We start from the raw sequence: 24,774 nt of genomic DNA, 5'->3' as shown, positions 1-24,774 counted from the left end.
TCTTCAGATTCGTAATCAGCGACCCCGAAAACTTCCAAGTAACTATTTTTAACCCTTTAACGTCCAGCGGTACATATGCTGTACCATAAAGAATAAAAAAACCTATCTTCAAATAGGGTTAATATATTTAATAACAAAATGATATCTAGAGATTTTCGGGGTCGCTGATTACGAATCTAATGTCAGATTTTGAAAATTCAAAATGGCGGATCCAATATGGCGTACCGAAAAGTTTAAAATTTGATGGATTTTCATGAAACTTGGTATGTAGGGGTTTTCGAGGTCGCTGATTACGAATCTGATGTCAAATTTAAAAAATTCAAAATGGCGGATCCAATATGGCGGACGAAAATATTAAATTCGATGGATTTTCATGGAACTTGGTATTTAGGGGTTTTCGAGGTCGCTGATTACGAATCTGATGTCAGATTTTGAAAATTAAAAATGACGGATCCAATATGGCGGACGAAAATTCAAAATTTGATGAATTTTCATGGAACTTGGTATCTAGGCGTTTTCGAGGTCGCTGATTGCGAATCTGATGTCGGATTTTGAAATTTCAAAATGGTAAATCCAATATGGCGGATAGAAAAATTTAAAATTTGATGGATTTTTATGAAACTTGGTATGTAGAGGTTTTCGAAATCGCTGATTATGAATCTAATGTCAGATTTTTAAAATTCAAAATGGCGGATCCAATACGGCGGACGAAAATTTAAAATTAGATGGATTTTCATGGAACTTCGTATCTAGGGGTTTTCGAGGTCGCTGATTACAAATCTGATGTAGGATTTTGAAAATTAAAAACGGCAAATCCAATATGACGGACCGAGAATTTTAAATTCATGAATTTATATGGAGCTTTGAATCTAGGGGTTTTCGATGTCACTGATTACGAATTAGATGTCATATTTTCAATATTCAAAATGTCGCATTTAAAGATAATGGATAAATTTTAGAAACTGTGTTAGGTCTTTAATAATTTTTAAATACGAAACCAACTTACACTTTGCGTGACCCAGAACTAACGACGTGGACTTAGTAAGCCACTAGTTCCAAGCTACATTGGATTTATAATCAGCTACCACAAAAACCCCTACATACCAAGTTTCATAAAAATTCACCAAATTTTAAAATTCCGGTCCGCCATATTGGATCCGCCATTTTGAATTTTTGAAATCTGACATCAGATTCGTAATCAGGGACCCCGAAAACCCCTAGGTACCAAGTTTCATGAATTTTGATCGAAAAAAAAATTTTGGACGTTAAAGGGTTAAGTAATTTCGATCAACTCTAAAAAATTTCGTCCGCCATATTGGATCCGCCATTTTGAATTTTGGAAAACGGTCTTCAGATTCGTAATCAGCGACCCCGAAAACCCCCAAGTAACTATTTTTAAGTAATTTCGATCAATTCTAAAAAAAATTCGTCCGCCATATTGGATCCGCCATTTTGAATTTTGGAAAACGGTCTTCAGATTCGTAATCAGCGACCCCGAAAACTTCTAAGTAACTATTTTTAAGTAATTTCGATCAATTCTAAAAAATTTCGTCCGCCATATTGGATCCGCCATTTTGAATTTTGGAAAACGGTCTTCAGATTCGTAATCAGCGACCCCGAAAACCCCCAAGTAACTATTTTTAAGTAATTTCGATCAATTCTAAAAAAATTCGTCCGCCATATTGGATCCGCCATCTTGAATTTTGGAAAACGGACTTCAGATTCGTGAACAGCGACCCCGAAAACCCCCGAGTAATGATTTTTAAGCGATTTTTATCAATTCTAAAAAAATTTGTCCGCCATATTGGATCCGCCATCTTGAATTTTGGAAAACGGACTTCAGATTCGTAATCAGCGACCCTAAAAACCCTCATAAGCATTTGTGATTTTTAAATTAATGTTATAATGTTATGCATGCCGCAAAGGGGTAAATAATTCAATTTTTTTAAATTGAATTCTTTTTTAAATAATTCTGCAGAGTTATCGTCGAAAGGTATAACAGAAATTTGGATTTTCAAGGATTTCAAATTGAAATTTTTGCAAAGTCTAATTTCTTTAGATCCACGCTATAATGCTTTTCATGCTCAATTATTATATACTCAGGTAGAACTGTCTTGTTTATGGCTATGTCATTTTTCCTATTTTCAGGTGCCATGCAAAAAAAAAGGCTAGGCTGAATAGCAATCCTTCCAGAAGTTCAAGGGTGTTATTGAAACTTATTGCCCTCTTTGTATCCAAAGTAAAAAAAAATTCTGAAAAAAAGAATTGTTAATATAAAAGAAATTTACAATTGTACAATAATTCTTTTAATAAATTTAGAATAAAAATTTATTTAAAAAATTTTAAATTTTGTTTGAATTTTCTATCACAATTACAAGCCAAAATTGCACTTCTCCTTAAGAATAAATATGTAGACAATTGTTTAAAATTTTTTAAAAAACAATTGGTAAATATGTTGAAAGTAGATATTAAGGAATGTTGATGAATTTTTTCAGATTTCTCCAACCATTTTTTCTATGAAATTTATAGAGTCAAAGTGTTATTTAGTAAAAATCACTCAAAAGTCTTTGTTTTTCACGCTTTTTTTATTCATATGTTTGCAAAAAAATTTTTAGTCATATGTTATGAATGGAAATTATATGAACAATAAAATTATCTATTTCGTGCATTTTGTCTTGTTTTATAGAGATTTTTTTCTACTGAGTAATATCAATTTTTCTCCACGGTCAAACATTTTTGAAACACATAGTAGGTCAGTAGGAAGTAAACATTGAAAGAAATGCCTGTATCGACAATTAAAATATTTCATTCACTTTTATATAATTTAAATAAAACATATATATTTCTTATTATTTCTCGTTCTCTGAAAATTATAGCTGACAAATTAAAAAAAATATTTTCACGAAATAAATAATCAAAATATACACAATGTCTAAGAAGCAAAGTTATAACGTATAAAACAATAAAAACAATCTCAGCATTTTATTAAACTTCGAAAATTAGGATACATATATAACTATTCTTCAAACATTCAATTGAGTCAAACAGATAATTTGAAATTGGCACGACAATTGAATTAAAATTTCCAAAACTCAAATTCTACTTAAAATTTTAAAATAAAAAGAAATGTTTAAATATTACAACATTATTAAAAACCGCTGCCAAGTTGTATATTTTTTTTTATAATTTTGGTGCTTATTTCATGAACACTTTTCTTCCTCATGGAGATAAAAATAATAGAACTATTTGAATAACTTTTTATAAATATGTTAAAAGTGATTAAATTTTGAGTCAGTCAATGTATTTTTAAATACCCTACAAGATAGTTACAATAATTAATTAGTTAAATAAAAATTTTCAAACAAAAAAGTTCAGAAAATGTCATTTTTCACAATGTTTGGTTTTTAAAATACCAATAATTTCGAAATTTATTATCGAACTAGGTTCAAAAATAGGTCAATCGAAGCGTTTTTTAATGCTCTGCAAGTTGATAACGATAATTTTAAAGTTACTTTTACGTTTTTCAACAAAATTTTCAAAAAAGTCTTATTTTCCAGAATTTTTGACTTTTAAAAGTTTAATAACTACGGTTAATATGGACGAAAAATGTTTAATTAGGGCTCAAAAGATGCGTCTAAAAAAACTCTACAAAATTATGGAAAAACATTTATAGGTGTCCTAACATTTTTTTAAAGTTATGGACAAAAAACGTTTTTTTGCAAAATTAAAAATAAAAAAAAATTAGTTAAACTTTATTAATATATCAGAAAGTACTCTCACTTTATGTCCGCAGGTGAGATCTACAATTTAAAAAAAATTTAACCCAAAAGCTCTTTATGATTTCGAGATATTTATGAAAATGTGATGTTTACACACACATACGGAATAAAATTTTTTAAAAATGTCATTTTTGAACTCCTGAGGTCAAATAACATAAAGATATGTCAAAAAATCGAACACATAAACATAAACATAAATTTGTAACAAAATAATTTTTTATTAAAAAAAAGAAAAAATTCCTTAATTTACATTTATCATAAGCAAATTCTTCTTATAAAATGTATCAAGTACACTGTAAGAAAAATTAAATAAAAGCAATTTTTTGTATCCTTATATGAAATCAGTAGATATGCAAATTAGGTAAAGAGAGACATTCTAATGTTATTTACTTTCGAAAGAGGAAGAAAGCAATAGCGTTAGATTTTCTGCGTTATAAACAGAGACCGATAATGGTATTTAGTATCTAGAAAGAAGGAGACAGTAAGATATTTGAAATAAATATATATATATATATACTAGGGGGGCTTCGCCCCCCTGCGCGCTTCGCGCGCCAACCCCCTATCTCTATTTTTCTATTAATTTTAATTTTTATAAATTTAAAGTAATTTTTTCTTAATATCAATGCATCTTAATAAATTGCATACAATACATGACAAAATACGCATAGATTTTGACGTAATGTAATAATCGTTATGGACCTTTTTTATATATATGTCAAAAATTAGATTAAACTTTGACATATATTTTGACCCATTTTAACCTATAGGTTAAAAAGGCGTCAAATTTTAAATAGATTTTGACGTATCATAGATACGTTTATTGTCCTTTATTGTCCCTTTTTAAGTTGTAGTTAAATAAAAGTCAAATTACACATAGATTATGACGTAACTAAATGAGGAAGTAAAAATAAAACGTCAAAATTAGGTCAAAATGATAGGTGTAAGAGCAAACACAATTTTAAAATTACCTTACATTGTTAGGTAAGATGCCAAACTTCACCTCATCATTAAGTCTGCGCGCGGAAATTGTTTGACAAATTTTGATGTGTAGGTCAAAACTGCCCTCAAAATTGACCTAAATTTTGAGGGTAGCGGAAATTGTTTGTCAAACTTTAACGTCTAGGTCAAAACTGCCCTCAAAATTGACCTTAATTTTAAGGGTAGCGGGAATTCTTTGTCAAATTTTGACGTCTGGGTCAAAACTGCCCTCAAAATTGACCTAAATTTTGAGGGTAGTGGAAATTGTTTGTCAATTTTTGATGGGTAGGTCAAAATTGCCCTTAAAATTGACCTAAATTTTGAGGGTAGCGGAAATTGTTTGTCTAGGTCAAAACTGCCCTCAAAATTGACCTAAATTTTGAGGGTAGAGGAAATTCTTTGTCAAATTTTGACGCCTAGGTCAAAACTGCCCTCAAAATTGACCTATATTAACGTAATGTGAGGCCTTTATTTATCCTCTTTTTGACCTACAGGTAAAAAAATATGTCAAATTAGACATAGATTTTGACGTAATGTGAGGCCGTTATTTATCCTCTTTTTGACCTATAGGTCAAAAAATAGGTCAATTTTGACATAAGTTTTGACGGCCCCTTTGGGCTAGGGCGCCCTTACAGAATCTTGAAACAGCGGCGGCGGCGGCGGCGATATCTTTTTGTAATATAGGTAGATATATATATATATATATATATATATAATTTAAAGAGAAACGAAAGGTCTGCTCGAGTACCTGGTCTATTGTTTGAAGGGTTTCTTTCAACCAGTAGGCAGTATATTGAGTGACCGGTGAGCAGAGATAGAGAGAGGAAAGAGAGAGAGAGAAACTATGAATTAGTAGTAAGCATGAGTGTGAGTGAGATTCAAGCAAATTATATACAGGAGCGTTACTGGTAGTCTATTTTAGACTACCAGTTTTTTATTTTTTAGCATTGGTAGTCTATTTTATACTTCAAGTAAGTATATATATACACTGTAAAAAATTAAGGGAGTTAACGGACTCGGGAGTTGGGAGTGAAATTTTTCGAGTTAAAAATCAACTCCAAAAGAAAGTTAATTTCTAACTCCCTTCATTCAAAACCCGCGCGAGTTATTTTTTCCTTGGGGAGTTAGCATTTGGGTGTAAAGTTTTAACTCTCTTTATTTAACTCCCCTGGCATTAACTCCCTAATGGGTGCGACTTTTATAGAATCCCCTGGGGAGTTAAAATTTAACTCCCTTTTTTTACAGTGTAGTTACAGTTTATTAACACATTTTTGCAGTATATAATACAGAAGAATAAAAGTCCAAAGTGAAGAACATGTTTTTTTCTCTTTTCAAAATTAAAAAAAATAAGACGAAAAAAATTTTTGTGATTAAAAATAAGGATAAGGAGGTAAGTTTTTAAAAATTGTGTAAAATACTACTTTTTAATGATATAAAATAATTTTTTTGTCCTACCTGCACGGAAAGTATGTCATTTCGAGCACTTAGAGCGGGCGCAAAGTGACTCATTACAACCCAGGGGTAGGGGAAGCGGGCATTAAAATGTGATATTTTCGAGTTTCTTTTTATGTTGACTATAAAAATGCAAACATTTTCAACTTGTTTTATTTTTTCTAGAAAAATGTGCAATTTTTTTTCGATTTTCTCTAAAAAAAATTAAGACACATTTGGTTTTGTTCACATTTAGGTTATAAAAATTGGCAATTACTATATTTCCAGAATACATTGTTTTCTTATTTCTATATTAAAACTTGTATCATTATAGACTTCAAAGAGTTAACATTTATAGAGAGTTTAATTTTTAACTAATATGAGCGTTTAATCGTTCGTGCCCTCAATGACATACTTTCCGTGCAGTTAGGACAAAAAATTATGTTAGCATCATGGGCGCAAAGGTGATTACGACGATGGCGAAATTTCGGGACCTCGGGGACACTTTCGCTCCCTCGGCTTCGCCTCGGGCGCGAAATTGTGTCCCCTCGGTCCCTTCCTTTCGCCATCGTCGCAATCACCTATTTTGCGCCCTTGATACGAAAATAACTATTCTTTATCTTGTAAAGAAATTTAAATAACTTTCTAGAATCATTTAAAAAATGCTTGATCTCGTCCTTGAGTTTGCCTTGTTTTATTAAAAAATTAATATAATTTCAGGAATACTTTACATGGTTTAATATTTTTTTAATAAATCTTAAACAAGTACCCAGTTTTTTATTATACAAAAGTTTATGTTGCTTAAACAGAAAAAGAAAATTTTTGATTTCAGTTCAAAATTAGATGGTGGGGCGAGAAGGTAAATGTATTTTTACATGTTGTTAAATTTCTTTTGTTTTTGATTTTTTGGGCTTATTTGTTTAAAAATGACTTATTTGACATTAGGGAAGTACTCTGTCAGAAAACAAGACCGTTCACGTAAAATAAACCAAAATTTTTTTTTTTTGAAAAATTTTTTTTTAACTTTATAACTGTTCTAAAGCTTTTGTGCAATAAACACAGATCTTTTATTAACTAAATAACTTGTTTATGAATACTTTAACTTATCTACTACTTAACACCTATCAGAAAATAATTTTAGTAGGCTAGAAATAGAATTCAACATTTCGCCCCAGCATGGGGCGAAAAGTAAAAAAAAAACAAAATTTTCAAGAAAGGACAAAACATGTATTGTATGAGAAAATATCAGAAACTTTTTTATTGAAAGTTGTAGGGGACAAGTTGCCCTACAATATTGATATATAAATATTTGCATCTAAGCGGATTATATTGTCTAAAAAAAATCATTTATGCAAAATTTAACTTTTCGCCCCAGTTTCCCCTACATTTTTACCCTACGAGGGTAAAATTTGTTGCGTGTTATTTTAACACAAATTCAGGTTAAAACAACACTTTTCATTTCCTGTGTAGCACTAACATGTAGTATTTACACAATTTTCGCAGATAGTGTACAATTAATTAAAATTGATTTAATAAATGGTAATAAATCATTTATCAGAGATCAAAATAAGTGAAACAATTTCAAAAAAAATTTTATTAATAAAGTAATTTGGTGTTGAAGTACTGGATCATTTTATTTTCATGTTATTATTACTTTGAAACAAATAATGATAATAAAGTAATTTCTTTTAAATAAAGCTTAATGTCTATACCTACTTTAATGATAAAATAAAAAGATTGTTAAAAAATTAAAATCTAAAATTGTTATTAACAATTCTTATAAACAATTGCAAATTCAAGAATGTTCTGAATATTTTGGGAAAATTAAATTACCATGTATTGATGTGCAAAACTCTAAGTACACAGGCCTGCATCATTTCGGGATAATGAAAGCGACAAAGTGTTTCCGAAGGCAAATTTTGCCCTGGACACGAATCTAAAGTCCAAAATGCTCCATCACGTCAAGTTTTTGAAAAAAATGGGGTTGAAACCCCTAAAAACAGCGTTTTTGGCACTTTTTGAAAAATTGTGGAAGAAAAACCTGACGTGATAAAAATTTCGCTATTATCAGAAATTAAAGCTTAATTCATGCCCTTTCAAATGAGCCCTCAGCCGATTAATATCCTTCAACCCTTAAAGCAGGGGGTGTGTTTTTGTCCAGGGGTGCAAAAACTTTAAAATACATATACAAAGAAAATTATTTAAGGGTTTTTTAGGGGTAGCCGTGTACTTAAACCTATAGCTTCAAAATTTTTCTCAATTCACAACCCCTAAAAAATCCCTTAAATAATTTTTTTTGTATATGTATTTTAAAGTTTTTGCACCCCTGGACAAAAACACACCGCCTGCTTTAAGGGTTGAAGGATATTAATCGGCTGAGGGCTCATTTGAAAGGGCATGAATTAAGCTTTAATTTCTGATAATAGCAAAATTTTTATCACGTCAGGATTTTGCCCCACAATTTTTTAAAAAGTGCCAAAAACGCTGTTTTTAGGGGTTTCAACCCCATTTTTTTCAAAAACTTGACGTGATAAAAAAATTTTCGCCTGTATTTTGGCAGAAAAATCTACACAATTTCTATAATATACAAGGTTACTGATTTTTCTTTCTTTAAATGAATCCTTGGAGTTTTGCCATAATTTTTCAAGTGTCCGGTTTCATTTATTTTGGCCATAATATAAGTAAAAATATAATAAACTGATGGAAAATATCTGTAGCGTTTTTACTTTGTAATTTCCATATTACGAACACAATTAGTTTTGTAGTATATATATATATATATATATATATATATATATATATATATATATATATATTATTTCAATATTAAATATAAGAAAAACTCTAATAAAAATATAATATACACTACCAGTTAAAATTTAGAGACCATACCCATTTTCAGGAGAATGAAAAACATTTTAAAATGTATCATGTACGGAAACTAAAATTTTTGTATCTTTTAAGTTTTAAAAGATGTTTAAATTTTGAATTGATCAAGATCTTTTAGAAGTCATTTGATTAATATTTTATTTAGACATTTTTAAAAAATGATAATTTTCAATGTTTTACAAAAATTTTAATAACTTCTAAAATACTGAATGCTTTTTAATGATGTTATGCTTATTTTAAAGGTGATTTTCTCCAGAATGAGAATTTTTTATAGGCATTAACGTGTAATTTTTTTTAGAAAATTCAATTTGTCAAACTTACATTTAAAAAATTAAAAAACTTTTAAACAATCTTATTAACAGAGAAATAATTTTTAAAATATAAACATATGTTTTTATTTAATTAAGATTTAATTTAAGGTTATATTAAGGTTTTTGTTGTGGGAAAGGACCAGAAGTGGGCGCGCAACGCGCGTCCTTTTGGTTCTAGTTTACAATAAAATCCTCACAGAAAAAGAGATTTAAAGATATAACCGTTTAACAAAGCTTAATTAAAATTTGCCTCTATTTAAGAAGTTTTTCTATTAGTCAACCTATAAAGCTGTCAAGGGACGACAGCGCATAAAAAGGGGGGTATAGAGTTAGAAAGTCAGAAATTTTTATTTTTTTATGCACTATATAGGCATAAATTTAATAATTTTTGTTTGTCATTTTTTCTTTTAATGATTTTGTGCAAAACTTGTATTAAAGAAAAAATGTCGGACAATAAAAATTAACATTATTTCTCTAAAATTTTACAATATTCAGAAACAACACGAATCATCGAACTATGTTTAGGTTTTCGTTTTTAATTAATTAACTGAAAGTTTCATGAATGTAACTTTAATAAATTCAGCATATTTTTTTTGTTAAACAAAAATTTTAATATGAAATTTAATATAAATTTAAAATCTATCATTGTTAATATACCAAATTAAAAAATTAGTGACACATAGGTGGTTTTGTTAAAGGCATTTCATGTAGATGTACCAAATTTCAGATTATTCAATATAACAGGCATTCCATTTCAAAACGACCCCCTTCATAAACAATTGCCATTGTAAGGCAATTTTTAAACAATTATTTCTCCTATTTATTAAAGCCAAACTTTATTCACTAATACACTCGACTCTCGGATCTTTTGCACTTATGGGAGCAAATTCTTTCATACCTTTTACAAAAACAAATGCCATGGTAACGCAAAACAATAAAATATGTATATTTAAATATGCAAATTAATAAAAGTATTTATGTTTTAGTTTTAATATTTACATTAGGGTCAGAATTCGTGAAAATTTCACAGAAAATAAAAAGTATTTTTTTTAAATCGAAATGTTGAAAAAACATTTCTATTTGGCCTTAAGAATGTGTCCACCAAAAAACAGGAAAAAAAATTATTTTTTATAAAAGTTATTGCAAAATTAATTTTTTAGCAACTTTTTAAACAAAATTTTATTTCTCCTAAATGAATGAACCGATTTAAATGAACCAAGCGGGAATATAAAGGGGATAAAATATACTTTCGTTTAGAATTAGAAAATTTCTAAAAAGTTTATTTTTTAATAATTATTTAATAAATTTTTTATAAACAATTAATTTTTTTTAATGTTCTGCGCCTTTTAAAAATTTGAAAAAAATATTAACATACACTTAAAACTATAAGAAATCAAAATCCGTTGAGAAAATTTTGGAGCGACAATTATTTTAAAAGTTATAAACAAATTATATTGAACGGAGATGCGATTTTGATGATTTTCAGAATTAAAACATTATTTTTAACTACGAAATGAACAAAACACTGTCAAATTAACATTTTTATTCAATTATATAACCATAAAAATTGATAAAAATGATCAAAAACTAAGTTCAGCGTTGATGCACAACACCGCGCCAATATAATTTGTTTATAACTTTTAAAATAATTGTCGCTCCAAAATTTTCTCAATGGATTTTGATTTCTTATAGTTTTAAGTGTATGTTAATATTTTTTTCAAATTTTTAAAAGGCGCAGAACATTAAAAAAAATTAATTGTTTATAAAAAATTTATTAAATAATAATTAAAAAATAAACTTTTTAGAAATTTTCTAATTCTAAACGAAAGTATATTTTATCCCCTTTATATTCCCGCTTGGTTCATTTAAATCGGTTCATTCATTTAGGAGAAATAAAATTTTGTTTAAAAAGTTGCTAATAAATTAATTTTGCAATAACTTTTATAAAAAATAATTTTTTTTTCCTGTTTTTTGGTGGACACATTCTTAAGGCCAAATAGAAATGTTTTTTCAACACTTCGATTTAAAAAAAATACTTTTTATTTTCTGTGAAAATTTCACGAATTCTGACCCAATATTATTTTTAGAGCTGTGCAAAATAATTCTAACCAGAACCGAACAAAACTCGGTTCGATTCAAATGTTGCACAGCTCTAATTATTTTAAATATTTTAATAGGAGAAATCATTATTTAAAAATTACCTTACAATGGCAATTTTTTATGAAGGGGGTCGTTTTGAAATGGAATGCCTCATAAACAATAGTATATTAAGCAACAAGGGTATAAATATACTATTATATTTATAAATATAAATAGTATAAAATAAAGTATAAAATACTATATAAAATAGTATTAATATACTATTTTTAACATTAAAAAAATCAGACTTCATCAATTAAATTATTAAAAAAAATTTTTTGTAGAAAGAAACATCATTGTACACTGAAACAAGACAAATAATATTTAGCCTGGTAAAAAATGCAATAATATATCAGTAATTAAAGAAAATTTTAGGTTTTCAGTAACTTAATTTTAAAAAAAGCAAGTTTAAAAATCATATATTCAAACGCATTTTCTTACCACGCTCGATCTTAATGATTTAAAATACAAAAATTACTTGTCACTAAACAACGATAAAATTTCAGACTATTATTATTATTTTTTTTTGCTTAGGAACTTTTGGGAAATCTGCCTACAGATACCTTGGATTTCGCACTACAAGGTTATGTAAGGCTGGTATAGTGAAACAAAAAAAAAGAAATATAAAAAAAGGCAAATAAATAAATACTATAATAATTTAAATAAACTGGCGACCTACTGCCAGCCCGACCCACTAAAACCCGTAACCCTTCTTTTGAAGACCTATACCCACCCTCGGAACTGTCGTAAGACTTTAGCCTTCGAGGGTGGCGCTGCAAATCTGTCGCTGATGCAACCTTGTTCGTTCCCTGCGGCTCTCATGCGTCAATAGTTAAAATGTAAAACTATTTTAATGTCAAAGCGGCATTCACAACACAACAATAAAAAACAAATGTTAAGAAAGTGTTAAAAAAATTGCAGTTGGACATAGGCAACAGAAACAAGAAAGTAAACATATTGACAGTAAAGTTCAAAAGATAAAATTGTAAAAGGACAAATAACAAATAAAAATCGCAAAACAAATTAAAATTGAAAAAGGACAAATGAAAATCACACTCCTCAAGGGCAGTTCGGACGACCCTGCAAGTTCCACTTCCCGCAACGTGATGAACGTTTTTCGTTTCTGGGAACTTTTCCTTACACAAAAATCAAGAACCATTCCTCTTGCAATCCACAGCCTTGTGATCGACTTCACCGCACTTAAAGCACGCAGTCGATCTATCCGTCCTGTTACATTCTCTTGCTAGGTGACCATAGCCGAGGCATCGGTAACACCTCACTATCATAAGCCTCCTTCTGATCGGGCATGACATAAAACCAATTTTTATGCGTCCGAGCACCTCCAGCTTTGCAGCCTGATCCTGGTCGGTGACCACAACTGCGAGTTTCATTCCCCGCTTATTAGGTCCAAGAACCGTCACTCTTCTGCTTTCTGCCGGTTCACTTATGAGACCCGATAGTGCCTCCTGCACCTCGTCCTCCTGGGTAAGGCAATCCAGGTCGCGAATTTCCAGAGTAATCCTTCGGTCCGCGTTCTGCACCTTACCCAAATCACCTACAACTCTGGTCACTTTCTTAGTAAACCCGTTCTTGTCTGCGGAACCACCTATCCTAATGAGGAGGTCTCCCTTCTTGGTTGGTCTTGCTCCAACTACTCTAGTCTGACTTTTCTCCGAGTTTACCTCCTTGCGGACCTTTCCCAGCACCTCGGCAAAAGACCTTCCTTCCGCGACCCTAACGATCATTGTAGATCCTCCAGCCGCTGACTTCGCCGTACTACCATGACTTGTTGTTGGCTTCGGTACCTTAGAAGGTGCTTCTTTCCTTTTCTTTACCTCCTTTGTCCCCTCTGGACTACTTTCACTTTTCCTCCTTTTCTTAGAGCACTCCAGTCTGTACTTTGCAGGACTCTAGCATCTTGCGTACCTCTTCCTCGATCTTTTAAATACAAGCCGCCTCCTCCTCTCGCAGCTTAATGCAAGTGTCCCTATCCTGGTGGTCAATAGCAGTAGCATTAGCAGAAGCGTTGCTGAAAACGCTAATGCAGCTGCCCACACTTAAATCACTGCCTCTCCTGGGTCCTAGTCCACCACTTTTGTCTACTTGGATTCTTTCCACGATGATCTGTGGAATCTTTAAAACGTTTTTGCCCTCCTGCATCCACGGGCCACCGGCCATCGCCCCCACGCCTTGCGCTTGACGATCGGAACCGGAGAGGGATTTAGCCGAAGCATTACCCTGCAGGTAATCATTTTTTTTACCGCTCATTTTCATGATACGTGCTGTTTTGGTTGTCCTTTAGTGAAAAGCCCCGCCACCACGACAAGGTCTACCGAACATATCCAAGATGCCAGTCGTGTCTGGCAGCGAACCCACTTCTCTCAGCACATCAAAGAAATCAGTCGTGTCTGGCAGTAGATCCACTTCTCCCAACTCATCAAAGAAATCGATGATGTTCAGCAGTGGATCCGCTTCTCCCAGCACGTCAAAGACATCAATGATGTTCGGTAGTGGACAACCATCGGCGGGGATTATTATTATTATTGATGTTATTATTATTATTATTTATTTTTTTTTTTTTTTGCTTAGGGAATTTTGGGAAATCTGCCTACAAATACCTTGGATTCCGCACTCCAAGGTTATGTGGGAATGGTATGATAAAACAAGAGAAAATACAAAAAAAGAAAAATAAATATATAAAATAGTAAATTTAATAAACTGGCGAACTACTGCCAGCCCGACCCACTAAAACCCGTAACCCTTCTTTTGGAGCCCTTTACCCTCCCTCGAAACTGTCGTAAGACTTTAGCCTTCGAGGGAGGCGCTCCAACTCTATCGCTGCTGCCACTTTGTTCTTTGTCTGCGGTTCTCCTGCGTCAATAGTTAAAATTTAAAACTATTTCAATATAAAAGCGAAATTAACAGCACAACAATAATAAAAAAAATGTTTAATTAAGTGTAAAAAGTCAAAAGATAAAATTGTAAACGGATACATAAAAAAAGAAAAAAGAAACACGTATATAATATTGAAAACATAAAACTGTATAAAGACAAATACAAACATAAAACAAATTTATAAAAAAAATGTATAAGGAGAAATATATCACAGAAAGAATTAAAATTGTATAGGGACAAATAAAACACAAAACAAATTAAAAGTGTACATGGACAAATAAATCACGGACTATGGACAAATAAATCACAGACTTGCCGCCAATTCTCTTCTGACTGGGTTATCAGTGATACCATGTTCTCCGGTGTAACTTGACTGTTTACACCTTCGAAAATGGCCCGCCTCTCCAAGTCCCATTTCTTGCATGAGAAGAGGGTGTGCTCCGCGTTGTCCTCAGGGAACTGGCAATATGCACACACCTCGTCCTCGCGTAATTTAAAGCGACACAGGTACGAGTTAAAACACCCGTGACCTGTGAGCGCCTGAGTAAAATAATAGGAAACCTGACCGTGTTTCCTATTTATCCAGGTGGCGAGTCCCGGGATAAGGCGATAAGTCCATCGACCTTTTTCCTCACCATCCCATCTTTCTTGCCATCTTTCTATGAGCCTATGCCTCGCTTCTTTGCGGATCAGGCCCTTGCTTGGTCTTAATTCCTTATCCAAGGAACTTCTTTCTTTAGAAAAGAGAAACATTTCTTACCTTTTCCTCGCCAAAAGATCTGCTGGCGGGACACTTGCAAGGACCTGCACAGCACTCGTAGATACCGTCTTATATGCAAAGATGATACGCGTTGTTATCGATCTCTGCGCCGACAGTACCTTTTCACAGATGGTCACACATCTTTTACTCCTCAGGGATAGGGCCCACGCTGGAGCTGCATTGAGCATTTTAGCGTGGGCGACACTCGCCACCAGTCTCCGTTTTTGTTCACGGGATCCGCCTACGTTTGGCATTAACCGTAAAAGATTAGCCGCACACTCAATCGCCTTATTTGACGCCGTAACCATGTGGTGGTGGAAGTTTAACCTTCCATCCAACTCCACACCAAGATATTTAATTTGCTTACTTCACTTGACCTCAAATCCGTCTATCACGATTCGTGGGAGCTCATAACCACATCTGTCTGTGACCAGCAGTGCCTCGGTCTTTTCCAGGGCCATTTCAAGACCTCTGGTATCCAGCTAGCTTTTTGCTAGTCGCAGACATTCGTTCAACAATGTCCCAAGAGCCTCCTCACTTTCGGCAGTGCACACGAACAACGCGTCGTCTGCAAAGCCGATGATCACCGCACCTTCGGGCAGATCCATTCGCAGAAAATGATCGTAAGGTACATTCCATACAAATGGACCCACCCTCGAGCCTTGAGGAGCCCCACGCTGCATCTCTTCTCTAATTGTAAGAGTGTAGGTGTCTCCCTCATATATAACCCACCTGTCGCTAAGATAATTATCCATTATCCGCAACAAGTAGGGCGGCATGTTTTTCTTTTTCATCGACTCGATGAGATCTTTCCATCTTGCGGAATTAAACGCGTTGCGTATGTCAATTGCTACCAACGCGCAGAAGCTATTCTTTTTTCTAGGTCCTAATTTGCTTTTTCCAGCTTTGGCTATGTCCACAACTGCCTGGATGGCATCAACTGTGGACTTGCCTTTACGGAAACCAAATTGATGATCGGATAGACGATTTTCTTCGGTCAAGTGGCCTTGCATTCTCTGCAGAACCATATCCTCTAAAAGTTTAACCATCGTATCTAGCAGGCATATAGGCCTGTATGATGAGACTTTATCTAGAGGTTTTTCACCTTTCCTCAGGAGGACTAACCTCTGTCGCTTCCAGTCGCGGGAGAACTCTCCTCTCTCAAGGCAAAGATTGAAGCATCGAAGCAGAATCTGGGGTGAAGTATCGATAACCAACTTTAGGATCTCATTACTTATCCCATCGATTCCAGGCGCCTTGACTGTTTTCAATCTTTTGCCTGCTTTTTGTAGTTCACTAAGTGTGAAGAGTTCTTTCTCTTCGACTTACAAAAACTCCAGTCCATTCTAAGCTCGGCCTCTTCACCCAGCCTAAGTCCTCAATTAAAAGGGCTTCTCTTAGGGACCGGCCGAACTTTTCCTTGTCGAGTCTCTTTATATTCCACGAGGAGGTTTTGCGACTAGAAATATTCTGTCTTTTTCCTCCTCGTGTGTTTCCCATCGAGACTGAGAACTCAATGTACTGGTGGTCACTTGCAATATATTCCTCAGAGACCCGCCAATCGCTTATGCGGCTAAATAGTTTAGACGATGCGATCGTTAGATCTATAATTGATCCGATCACACCTCGTCTAAAAGTACATGTATTACCTCGGTTTACAGCTAATAAGTCGTTTCTGGAGATCATTTCTCCAATACGAATTCCCCTCTTGTCGATTGTCGTCTCGCCCCACTCTGGCGACTTTGCGTTAATATCGCCAGTGATGATGACATCCAGCCTGGATTCTGTGAGGCTCGCCTCCAGGTCTTCGATATTGGCTACAAAGTTTGTCAGTGGGTCGTTGGGTGAGAAGTAGCAGCTATACATACGTATATTAGCCACCTCTATCCACACGAACCCACTGCTCGTCTCCAGAAACTTGTCAACCTGCAATTCTAAGTTGCACAGCTTTATGGCGGCTCTCTTCGCCTTATCCTGATACCAAGGGGCGAGATCGCTTTCTTGATACTGCCCACTGCAAAACAGGATATCGGCCCCTTGTCGGGGCCTTTGCAGGTTCGGGTTAAATATCCGTAGGTTAGGCACTTTTGGGACCTAGCTACTTCAACATGCTCGCGAATTGGAGCATTTATCCAGCCGATTATTATTTTACCAAGCTTTAGCAAAGTGTTACTTTCTGCCTCTGTCAGACGTACCAGAGCAACCTTAGTTCCTCTGTAGCGCGGCAAAAGTCGACACTCCATCGTCAGGTCGGGTTTACCCAGCTTTTCTCTCAGTGCTGAAGTCACCTCATCCTCTGTGGTGGCTTCATCCAATATGGCGGACGACATTTTCAAAAATTAATCGGATTCACTTGAAACTTGTTACTTAGGGGTTTTCAGGGTCGCTTATTACAAATCTGTTAACAGATTTTGAAAATTCAAAATGGCGGATCCAATATGGAGGACATTTTCTGAAATTCATCGGATTCACTTAAAACATTTTACTTGGGGGTTTTCAGGGTCGCTGATTACGAATCCGATTTCAGATTTAAAAAATTCAAAATGGCAGATCCAATATAGCGGACGACATTTTCAAAAACTCGTCCGATTTATTTAAAACTCGTTACTCCGGGGTTTTCAGGGTCGATGATTTCGAATCCGATTTCAGATTTCAAAAAGTCAAAATGGTTGATCCAATATAGCGGACGACAATTTACAAACTTGTCCGATTCATTTAAAACTTGTTACTCGGCGGTTTACGGGGTCACTGATTACGAATCTAGCATAAGATTTTTAAAATACAATGTGGCGTTTCGAATATGGCTGACGCTATTTTTAAAAAATTTATCAAATGAATCCGATAAATTTTAGAAAATTTCATTCGCTATATTGGATCCGCTATTTTAAATTTTCAAAATCTCAAATCGGATTCGTAAATCAGCGACCCCAAAAACCCCCAGGTAAAAAGTTTTAAGTGAATCCGATGAATTTTAGAAAATTTCGTCCGCTATTTTGGATCCGCCATTTTGAATTTTTAAAATCTGAAATCGGTTTCAAAATCAGCGACCCTGAAAACCCCCGAGTAAAAAGTTTCAAGTGAATCCGATGTATTTTAGAAAATGTCCGCCGTATTGGAACCACCATTTTGATTTTTCAAAATCTAATATCGAATTCGTAATCAGCGACCCCGAAAACCCCTGAGTAACAAGTTTCAAATGAATTCAGTCGATTTTTAATTTTCATGTCCGCCATGTTGGATCCGCCATTTTGAATTTTCAAAATCTGATATCGAATTCGTAATCAGCGACTTCAAATACAATAGTATGCTCGTTTGCGCAAATTTTAGTTTTCTAAAAATTTGTCGACATTTTGAGCCCACTTATGAGATTTTGGTCTTGACTGCGAAGGGGTTAATCTCTAGAGACCTTCTATTCACTAGAGGTGTGACCTCAGCCTTGCCATGCAGGGCCAAAGACAGTGCCTCTGCAAATTTTAAGGTCTCTCCACCATTTTTCACTATCACGAGAACTTCCTGTTTAAAAGTTCTCCTGATCTTCCGGATCACGGTACCCGTATCTTCAGGTTTTACCTTTGCTTTTATCAGCGGCAAGATACCCTCATAAAACTTTGGGTCGCTTGTCGTGATTTTAACAGCTTCCGTGCTCCTTATCTTCAAAGGGGGCTTCGCACAGTGGTTTAAAATGTATTTTTTTCAATCATAATCAACTACAGACCACAATTTTTAACCGATTCAAAAAAACCGATTCAAAAAAGGACCGGTTGAGTATAGTTATTTCCAATAATAATTATTAGATCTAGCTTGCGTTGAGTTCAATTTCGTATTGCTCTAATAATCGGGAAATTTCTGGATCCAGATCTGAATCTACTGTTTCTTTTTCGGGTCTAAGAGATGCAATGTAAAGATCTGATGACACTAATAGTTTATGAATTAGATCTTCCATAGAATGCAATCGAGAAGTTTTTCTCGTGTTATGAAGCCGAAAGTATTTAACATCTTTATTTCTGGCTTCTGAAGCCTCCTCCGAATAAGCCCCAATTGGAAGAAGAAAATTGTCAATAACTTTACCTCCGTGAACTAGAATTTTATTTACTGATGAAGGCATATAATACCATGGGTATAACCGTACATACAGTTCAGCCGTCTCTAAGGCAAAGTTATTGAAAAATTTTGATGGAATTTTTACATTACCAGCAAGCATTTCCAAGATCTGGCTAAACCTTTTTATTAACTCCTTGTCAACTCCAGTTATTTCTGACGTCTGATCAATGTCTGCGAAAAACCTACGAGAAGTATTGCCACAATTAGAGTTACCAGCTCCTGATTGTGGCTGATCTACGATCAATCCCATTTTCTTTTTGAATTGATCACGAATTTTATTTTTGGTTTCGCAAATCAATTCCTTTTCAGCAGCATATGTCACATACCATTTTTGGACTTCGAGCTTATATGCAATATGTAAAATGTACTCCATAAATCTGATGCGGGCATGCAAAGTTGACAAACCAAAATCAAAGTAAGTTATCTTTTCAACTTTTTGTTTTACGTGCTTCAGATCGTTCATTTCTGATGGTTTTGCTCCGCAAATATAGCAAGTGGAACTTGAAGGAGTATCAGTAAGTGCCTGACAAACCTTACCGTCCACCATAGTTAACTTCATTTCAGTTTTAACTATGTATGAAGCATTAGATTTTGTGACTTTCGTAGGATTAAGATTCTCAATTTGAGATTTGACGGAATTTATCTCTGCCTTTGTCAGCTCTTTAGTTTCCTTAGCAAATTTTACCATGATTGGTATGCATCTTTTTGCTGAAGAAGTATGAGGATTTTTCCAAACTATATGCGACGTATCTTTCAATTTTAAGCACACAGGAACCATTGAGGCAGTAAGTAAACTTGCTTTCGACAAATCTTCATTAGAAAATTTTTGGTTATATTTTGTGCCAGTTGACAATCCATCTATGCCATATTTAAATTCGAAATCTAAATACACAGTTTTCTGTCTATTTTCCGGTAATGGAAGATGCAAATTAGGGTCTTTAAATAGCCTATTAATACACAGATCAATAAGGGACTAAATATTTATACTGGCACCTTCTTCTGTTATATTTATTTCAGAAGGATAACATTCCTTTTTAGCCTGCAATATGCGATGGTATGGTGGATAAATATCAGCATTTCTTCTTTTAGCCTGAAACTGAATTATCTGGTATTGAAATTTCGATAATCGTGCTTGTTCCGATAAAGCTAGCGCTTCTTCTGGAGAGTAGGGAACATAAGAATCCTGTTCGACTTTATCTTTATCATATGCATTTAAAAGTACTTCTATATTTTTTGCTAATTGTTTCTTCCCTGTTATACGTAAATTTCTAAGAAATGCTTCCTTGATCTCAACTTCACTAAAATCATTTTGAATTGATAATAATCGGCGTCTTTTTATTTCCTCAGAAGCTTCTTCAAATTCTATAGATGAATGTTTTCTTCCTCCTGTTGCTTTTATATCCTTAAAAGTCACTGTAAAATCTGAATCTAGCCATTTCTGAAACTTATTTTCAAACCCACTCTTATTGTAGAAACATTCTTTCCAGTTCTTCTGAAATCTACCAAAAAAGTAAGATTTCAAATCATTGCCAACAATTTCCAGCTGCTCAGGATTAAAGTTGTACTAATCTTGAAGATAATTTAATAATTATGGAATTTTACTATCTTTATTATCGATAAGAAAGTTACACAAAACTCTCTTACGAACTTTAAAAACATCCATAATTTACTTTTTAATATCACCAATGATTTAATAAATTAATCGTGTTTAAAGAATGTTAGTAATTTTACTCACCCAATTCTATGACATAAATATTTTTCTTTGAGAACAAAAAAAAGTATCGAGACAATACAATGTACAAAACAATACACACGAAAATATTTACAAGATAACACTGGTTGACTGAGCTAATAGCAAAACGCGACGTGTAAGTAGTAAAAGTAAATTTTTAATTCGGACTTGCTGTATTATACATGTCGTGATGATCTGTCTTGTGATAATATATTCCACTAAAATTAAATCTAATATCCGAGAAAATTTAAACACCTCGGCTAACCTGACAACTGCTACTCATAATATTTTGAAGGTCTTGTAGTTCTATTCAGTTCCATTGAAATCTGAAAAGCCGCCATATCTATCTGAGAAATTTTAACCAAAATTTCCAATTTTAAAAATATAATATTACATTCGCAATCAGCGACCTCAGAGCAACGAATTTCAGGCATATCCGATAAATTTTTTAAAAATTTAGGCGCCATATTGGATCCGCCATTTTGAATTTTGAAAATCTAATACCAGATTCGTAATCAGCGACCTTAAAAACATCAAAACAACGAATTTCAGGCAAATCCGATGAATTTTTAAAAAAGTCATCCGCTGTATTAGATCCGCCATTTTGAATTTTGAAAATCTAATACCAGATTCGTAATCAGCGACCTCAAAAACATCAAAACAACGAATTTCAGGCAAATCCGATGAATTTTTAAAAAAGTCATCCGCCATATTGGATCCGCCATTTTGAATTATAAAAATCTAATACCAGATTCGTAATCAGCGACCTCGAAAACCCCCTAGTTAATAAATTAGAGCTAATAATCTTGATATAATAGCACATATAATAAATTGTTTAAGAAAATTGTTTATAACTATTCTTTGTTTTATTATTGTATAAATTTACATTAATTATTATCTCCAACTATAACTACAACCATTTTATGAGATATTAAGTTTTTTTTATTATTTTTTAGAAAAAACCGTACATATTCTTAAAAAGTCAAATGTTATCAGTATATTTGTTTATTTATAAATTAAATATTAACAAAAATAAAAATTCTAAATCGACAGTTCTCTAAAGAATTTTGTTCCGAAGAATTGAAAAAAAAATTTTTGTGAATCGGTTAAAAATTGTGGTCTGTAGTTGATTATGATTGAAAAAAATACATTTTAAACCACTGCTTCGGAAACTCTTTTTCCTCACCTGAGGGCTTTTTTTTGAGTCCGTTTCTTTTTGTTTTTAACAATTTTGAAGCCGTCTCCATTGTCCGCTCCGTCTTTCAAGACGGTCTCAGCATACGACTTGCTAGGACTATTTGAGGGCGCCTCTTTTTTTCCAACTAGCGACTCAGAACCAAGCTGTGGCGCATCCTTTTGCTTAGTTCTCTTCTCGCTTTGAGTCGCTTATTGTGGACTCGAATCTGGGCTTGGACCTTCCCTGGGGCGTTTACTAACGCCCTTTGCCTTATTAGGGCGTGTTGTTGCACCGTCCAGAGCTGCAGTAGTGCTCTTCGTCTGCTGTGGAGCTCCTACAGTTGGAGATTGCGGCTCTTGGTCTTTGAAAGGCTCGGGGATAAAACGTAAATTCTTACAGATTATATCGAACGCACTTTCTAATACCCGTCACGCCATCCTGGATGTTACGACTGACGTTTTTTTGGCGCTTGAATGCTTGACGCACGCTTTTAAATATTCCGGGAATAGCCAGGAACTGGTCTGCGACATTTGATTGATAGCATGTCAGCTGGCTATCCATTTGGCTCCCTCCAAAATCCTTGGAGCCATTTACACCGACTACCGGGGCTTCAACCCGATTAGAATCGGTAGTGGGATTACCCACTACAGAGGTACCCACTTGGAGTATTCTATTTAAATTTTTGTCCATTTCATATGTCCTGTTGCTTTGTCCCGTGTCGAGGGACAATCGGGCCTTAACAGGGTACTACTATCTGGCCAGGATGGGCCCTGAACCGCCTCCGTATGACTTCGTAACTATTTTTAATTTTTTTAATAAATTAAAAATTCTTATATTATATAACTTTATTAGAAAATTGGGATTTTTGTAATTAGATTTAAGTACACTATAAGATACAAATCATTCACACAAAGACAATTTGAACTATCTATCATTGAAAAGTAACAAATTTACTATTTGTAATCCTTAATTTTACCTAAGAGACATTCTCTGAAAAAAGCCACTTAAAAAAAAGTGCTCAGTTATTTTCGGCAAAAATATGTCTTTTAGTACATCCAAAAACTAAGAGAAAAACCTTATTTTAGGTCCGTGCAATGCGGGGTTACCATACTGTCAGGGGTTAAACTTTTTACTAAAATAATTTTCGAACCGCTATAACTTTAAAACAAATGAATGGATTTTAAAACGCCCAGATAGTTTTTTGCAGAATTACCTAAACTTTAACACTATGTATCACAAAAATTTTTTAAATTTATATTTCATAGAAAACATTAGAAAAAAATTTTCAATTTTTAACCCTTTATGCTCCCTTCGATTTTTTTTTTAAAATTACCTCAAAATATTCCTTTTTTTTACATTTTTATCCCACCAAAAGAAATTTTGGGATAGCAATATTTGCATGAGTTACAAATTAAAAACTAGCTCAGCGCACGCTCTCAATTCGAGAAAATGCTCTCGCGTATAGAATTCAAGTACCCAAAAATTCCACTAGGTAGCACTGATGAATGCTTTCTTACAACCGAGTTTATTTACGCATATCATAAGTATCACGACATTTTGTACCTATAACATTTTCTACTATTAATGAATGGTAATTTTTTTCACAGTAAGTACATTTATAATTTTATTTTTTCTTTATTATTCATTGTCTAAGTTTTCTGAAAAATGCCTCTTGTTAAATGTTTTATTCCATTTTAATTTAAAGACCATAAAAATAAAAATGTACGAAAAATCAATAACTGCAAAATTATTGGAGTACCTCAAAATTTGTATTTGTGCGACAAATGTCGCAAACAGGTTTTGACAGAAGGTTGGCCTGAGATTTTTACTGTTGTACCTGAACATTCTACTTCTTCAGGAAATTTAAGTAAATTTCAAGTCGAAAACAAATTTAAGGATAATAATAAATTAGACTCTGAAAACGAATCTGATTCAGATTACATGTATGATACGGTCAATAAGTCTACTAATGAAAGTAATACTTCTGCTGATTTTTTTCAAATTTCCTGAAGAAGTAGAAGGTTCAGGTACAACAGTAAAAATCTCAGGCCAACCTTCTGTCGAAACCTGTTTGCGTCATTTGTCGCACAATTACAAATTTTGAGGTACTCCAATAATTTTGAAGTTATTGATTTTTCGTACATTTTTTATAATCTTTAAATTAAAATTAGGGGCCGTACACATAATACGTCACTCGATTTTTGACTATTTTTAACCCCTCCCTCCCCCTATGTCACACTTCGTCACAAATCTTGGACCCCCCCTCCCCCTACGTCACGTCAGACACGTAAATTTCACTGTAAATTTTATTCATTGGACAATATATATTATATCTTACACTCTATATTATTGAATCAGTTAAAAATACCTGATTTAGAAGCAAAAAGTCCGTCACTAATTCAAATAGTAATATTTTTTTCTGACAATTAGTTAAAAATAACTGATGTTTCAATACAATTGTTTTTGATTTATTCAATTAGTCACGTTTAACTACCTACATAGCACTGAAACTTTCCTAAAAATTTACTAAAGATTTACTCGCAAGCTTTGAAATATTTAAATGCAAAGTTTAGTGAAAATTG

General features: G+C 33.3%; 1 protein-coding gene across 4 annotated transcripts in view; it reads right to left on the bottom strand.

Moving 5' to 3' along the window:
- The window catches only part of LOC122501095, a 532,769-nt gene that overhangs the window by 485,042 nt on the left and 22,953 nt on the right, over positions 1 to 24,774 (bottom strand). The gene's annotated exons all lie outside the window — the stretch shown is intronic.

The sequence above is a fragment of the Leptopilina heterotoma genome, unplaced genomic scaffold (genome assembly GCF_015476425.1).
Source record: "Leptopilina heterotoma isolate Lh14 unplaced genomic scaffold, ASM1547642v1 Lhet_201, whole genome shotgun sequence".
NCBI lineage: Eukaryota > Metazoa > Arthropoda > Insecta > Hymenoptera > Figitidae > Leptopilina > Leptopilina heterotoma.
The sequence above is the reverse complement of the archived record's forward strand: the minus strand, read 5'-3'. Positions and strand labels throughout refer to the sequence as shown.